The sequence below is a fragment of the Cryptomeria japonica genome, chromosome 9 (genome assembly GCF_030272615.1).
Source record: "Cryptomeria japonica chromosome 9, Sugi_1.0, whole genome shotgun sequence".
NCBI classification, from domain to species: domain Eukaryota; kingdom Viridiplantae; phylum Streptophyta; class Pinopsida; order Cupressales; family Cupressaceae; genus Cryptomeria; species Cryptomeria japonica.
In genome coordinates, this window is record NC_081413.1 from 44,417,658 (window position 1) to 44,424,007 (window position 6,350).

Genomic DNA, 6,350 nt, shown 5'->3' on the forward strand with positions numbered 1-6,350 from the left:
GCAGAGCATCATAATATATATTTCTAATTTATTATAAAAGCATATAATAGTGACTTTGATTAGGAAAATGTGTCTCTTGCAAGCATGTCAGGGATCCATATCTTTGAGCAAAGACCAAAATTTTAGAACAATAAGGATTGTGACTCATTTATAGTTTATCATGACAAACAAGGTTTGTGACATCACAAAAACAACAATATTTACAAGGCAAGACAAAAGAAGTATTAAAAAAATTATATTAAAGAGGTTATAAGAACCATACCCTTAGGAGAAATAGTGCTTGAGATGTTGACCATAAAATAGCAACTCCATTAAATCTCCATGAACACTCATAAGGTAGAACATTCCTTGACCAAAAAGTAAAAAAAATTGATAAGTCTCAATTGATATGGCATCAAATTTTCAATGTTTATCCTAACTTCTAATCTAGAATCTCATAAGAGGACAAGGTCACCAACTTGGAACTCTATCTTCACGACCAATTTATTGAAAAGGTACTTTATTTTCTACTATCTCAATGAGTTTCTCTCATAAGAAACCCTCCTTGTCTCTTACAACTTAGTTAACCAACATATCTTATTGGGAATGGGATTTTCGTCTTCCCCATTGAATTACTACAATAGTTTCTACATTGACAACTTAGCCACAACTCAATGCACCAAATCAGTTATACTATTACTAGTAGCCTTTATATGTTATTGTCTACCAAAATAAAACAAAAACATTTTATCATCCCACCTCCTCTTGTTAGCATCCAAATTTTTCTTCATGATATTCATGATGTTGTTACCCAATGGATGATAAGGGGGTGAATGTGTTAATAGATCCCATATAGTGAGAACATGTCAAAATAATCTTGTGATATAAGACATATTGCATCATTATCCACTATTGTAGATGGTGCATTAGACCTGATAGCAATATTATTTAGCAAAAAATGAATCACTTGTTGAACATACTGGAATATTGAGAGGGGGGTAAATCAATATTCCCAAAATAAAATGTTCTTATACCACTTGTTAGAAGTACGGTTGTTGTTGCACCAAAAGATAGACCTATTAATGCTCGATACAACCACTAGACTTATAAAATCCATAGGAGGCTGTTAAGCCATGTCATAAACCCGAGCGTTACGCTACACAACACAAAGAGACCAAGGGTACACACCTTGCAACAATTCCCCCCAGTGCAAGCGAGGGGGTTTGAACTCGTGACCCAGACTCTGATGCCAATTGTTGAACAAAACAGAATACTAAGAGGGGGGTGAATCAATAATCCCAAAATAAAATGCTTTCATACCACTTGTTAGAAGTATGGTTATTGTTACACCAAAAGATTGACCTGTTAATGCCTGATACAACCACTAGACTTAAAGAATCCACAAGAGGTGGTTAAGCCATGTCACAAACCCGAGTGCTACATTGCACAGAACAAGGAGACCAAGGGCGCACACCTTGCAACATCACTAATTTCAAGGAAGAATTTATTCTAGGGACTACTTCTAGCCATTTTATAAAGTAATCAATAGCTACCAATTTGAACTTGTATTATTGTTATATTTTTCTATCATTTCCCCTATAAAGATTTTTCTCCATTGTTGAAATGGGGCCTCTATTGAAATGGTAGTGAGGGAGAGTGTTCCTACAAACTTCAACTTTCCAAAAAATATTTAGCAATAATCAAATCCTCTCAAAAACTAACCACGTCTCCTAAGAATATTTGTCACTAATGTGCCACTCTTGAAGTTTTATGAGTAGAGATTTTTGGCATGTAATATTCACCATACAATCTTTGGTGACATTCCTCAATCAATTATATATATTTCTCCTCATGTAAAAGTCTCTGTATATGGTGAAATTTGAAAGATTAAACTATAGTAAAACCATAAAAGATCCAACCACATAAAAGCGTAGTTCAACAATGAAAAATCCACCACACACCAATGAAGAACCAAGAACATGCAAATCACAACAAAATAGAAAGATTATACCATTCACATGCTTACTAGGGTTTGATATCCATTGTTTCTTATCTCCATTGATCTTGTTTGATATATTTGCTCTCATATTTTGAATCGTGTACAAGAGCTCAACAAAGAATGGATTGTGCTTGTGAAGTCTCGTGATCACTTGAAGGCTTGATTGCATATGTCATTAGTTAGCTAATTAGGGTTGACAAGGATAAGATTTTCTTATATAGAAGACACCTTAGGGAATGGAGGGATAAGATGAAGAGGTAAAAGGATAAATGGTCGGCTAGGATTAGAGGGTAGGTAGAGAAAATAATAAAATGTGAATGGGGTAGTTAGAGGAAAAATTAAGAGATAAATGAAAAGTGTCATGGAAGGAAAAGGCTAATGAATTAATTCAATAAATAAATATTTATTTAATTAATAGAGGAATTCAGACCAATTAAATAAATAAAATATTTATTTAATTCAAGAAAAGGATAATTTAAATAAATAAATAAAAATATTTATTTAAATAAGGAAAGGCTAGAAAACGATAAGTGAATTAATTAAAAAAATAAAAATCTATCTAATTAATAGAAGGCTTAGGATAAAATAATTAAATAAATAAAATATTTATTTAATTATGATAGGTCAATTTTAGGTGTCTACATTTTGCCCCTATTTGAGACAATGCAGCTTGTTGCATTGGCTCCAAGAAGATAAGATAAACTGATACAAAGTTACCCTAGGATGGTAAGGATATGCCTCCTTGAGAAATTGGATGAAAATTGTTGAAAAAGATCACAAACAATCTCTCGATAAGAAAGAAAGGCCAGAAAAGGAAAGGATAGAATGACAAGGTCATGTGGGTGAAAAACTAACTCAAAAGGGATGAACAGGTGGCGGGAGATTGACACAAAGGACTAGGGTTACACAACCTATATATACATGCCATGAGGGAAAACATCCTCATTTGCATCCACGATCTATAGAGAAATCAGAGCATAGAGTACTAGAGAGAGCAGTCAGTAGTCTAGGAGAGATGACAGGTAGATCACACAGATTCGAGAGAGTTCAGTGATTCAAGAGGCCAGAGGACATGGGTGAGATGGCATGTATCTCAAACTTGCTCCTTAATTTTTCATGTATTGAACTAGATAGGTAGAAACAAAATCATGGAATAGGGGGTTAGGGCTAAGAATGCATCTAGGTCATGTTAGGACGCATCTGCAATGCGTAGGTGCTTATGTGTCTAGTATGCACATGTTTATGAATGTAATCACATTTGTGGTCATAAAACCACGTCTGGGTTGTAAAATAACGTCTATGTGATAGGGGTTACGTATATGCATAACAACATTGCATCTGTGTTATGAAAACATGTTTGTCCAACAAAAAACAACGTCTATGCAGTATCAATGCATCTGTGTTAAACAAAAATGTGTTTATGTCCTAAAAGGCTAGAATTGATAGTTCTATGATAAACATATGTTGTCAATTGGATAAGCTCAATCCTTGGTGACATTCCTCAATCGGTTTTATAGATTTCTCCTCATGCAAAAGTCTCAAGAGTGCACCATTGATGCCCTCCACATTAACTAAACTCTAAGAAACACATACCTTTGAGCTTCAATATTTAATGTTGTTCTTTTCTTATCATTCAACTTAGGTGGACACTTTATATTTTCTATATAAATTATAATATCCTTATGCCAAGGACTGCCCTTCAATTGACATGGGATAAAATATGGGTCAGATCTCACTTGGTGGACCTATAGTACATCTAAATGTTTATTAGCCATTAATTTTTCTAGGCCATAACCACCAACTAGTTTGATTGTCTTCACATCCACATCATACTTTTGGATCATATTGATGTTGGAGTAGAGATGCCAAGCCAAGATCACAACTGCAAACAACTTCCACAAAAAGAGAGAAATATTTCACTAGGAAATATAATGATGCATTATACTAAGATAATTTACAAATGTACAATAGCCTTGCTTATATAGGCAAGAGATGATGAGGTAGTTACAAATTTACTTCATACAAAATCAAATGCATGATGAATTGTGAAACTAATATTAAATAATGAGATATAACTCATCTCTATCTAGAATGACACCTAAGATAACTAACATGAACAATATTAAATGATATTTCCATGTGACAACTAAGCTTGTGATTAGGTGCTAACTAAGAACTAGCTAGGACATGTCCTTATTCACACCAACACCCCCCCCCCCCCCCGCTAATATGAAGATAAAATATATGTGTCCTAAAAAATAGGTCATATTAGGTACCCATGCAAAACTAATCATGCAACTAATCTCTTATGAATGAGGAAAAGGAGAAAACCTCATGGGACAAAACACCTCTAAAAAAAAGAGATATGCAAATCATGTACATGTGAGGAATGAAGTGATGTATTAAGGTCTCGACACTAACACTCACCAAGAACTAAATCAATCAATAGAATACAATTGATAAACCCCCACATAAAAGGAAAAGAGACTTTGTAGCTCCTTAATAAATAATCACTCATAAGAATGGTTAGTTTTTTAAGGAAAAACATGCTCCAATGCATACAAACAACATGTTGCCCTTTATGAAGAAATAAAACCATATGTAAATACATGCAAGTATTAGGATGATGCACTCACCCAATAATATCATTGTCCAATCAAATGATAATAATATACATAGTCTAAAATATTGAAGGGAGATGATAATGCATTCCCACAAACAGACTAGAGGAATATTGATGGATTTAACCTAGTGAAATATGGAACATATTGGGTGAAACAAAATGAAATGGTAGAAATATATATCGCCAATCTAAAGACTCTTGAGATCTCAACAAGGTTGGTGAAGAGTCTTAGAATAGAAAGAAGAGCATATTGAAAGGATTTGATACCATGTTGGAGTAGGGCTCTCAAGCTAGGATCATGACTACAAGAAAATTTGATAGAAAGCTCTGTAAATATTTGATAGGGAAAGATAAATGATATACTATAATAAGATGATGTACAAATGTACAATAGTCTTTCTTATATAGGTAAGAGATGATGAGGTAGTTACAAATACCCTTGATACAAAATTAAATGCACGATTCATTATGAAACTAATATTAAATAATGAGATATGACTCATCTTCATCTAGAATGACAACTAAGATATTAAACATGAACAACATTAAATGAGAGTTCCATGTGAAACTAAGCTATCCAAAGTGAACTTAACACATGTGAATAGGTGCTAACTAAGAACTAGTTAGGATATATCCTTATTCACACCAACAATTGATTAATCCATATATTTTTCTTAATACCTCCTAATACTCAACAAATATTAATCCATTGTATGTGGCACAATGGTAGTAATATATGCTCCTACTTGAGATATATTATGAAATTATTCATTTCTTTAAAAAGAGCATAGGCATACTTCTCCATAATGGAGTAATTTAATTTAGCATCTCATAAGTACTTGTTACATAATTGTATTGTCTACTCATATCCCTCATCATTCTTCTATTGTAGAATAAGAGTAAGTGTAGAATGATGCAAAAGAAAATAATTAGAGATCATAACAAACAATGCAAAAATTATTATCAATATTACTTGAAAATGGAGATCAATAATACATTGTTTTAATAAGAGAAACCATCTAAAGCATGACTTCTTAAATTAAAATATAGGAGACCAATAATATTTAAAAATCTTAAACCATTAATAGTGGTACAAGGAGAGTTTCCAGTTGTTTTTAAAGTGGAAAATGAGGTCCAAAGGGGGTTGAGGGATTGGAAAATCCTTCTTGGAACTAACTTTCAAGAGAGAAATTTTATCCCACCACTTTAAGTTCTCATATTGAAACTAAGTTAAATAGGAAACTAAAACCCTTGACAAGCTTTATGCAAAATGGAAAAAGTCCTCTTTTGAGAGATAAGGAGCCCGAACTCAAAGTTGAGACAATTTTAATCTTTCAACTTGTTATTCTCAAAGATATAAAAAATAAATCATAAATTACTCTATTGAACCATGATTTTGTAGAACAAACTTTAAGTAATTCCAAAGGTTTGTTTTCATACTAAAGGTTCCACCAAATCAACTTGTAGATATTACTTTGTTAAAAATAATGCCAATTTGACAATCACCTTTTATATAGTTCCTTAATAGTTCCCATGCCTTTCATATAATTCTAAAAACCTTATAACCAAATTGATAAGGAATTTACCAAATAAAAAATCCTAGTGATGTAGACCCTTCCACTGCCTGGCTTGTTTGGGAACAAAAATTTAAACATTATTTTAGATCAACACTTCCCAAGGTTCTTCACCAAAAAATAATGTTAAAATCCATTTGATTCTAAGAGAGATTCCTTGAATCTTTAAACCTTC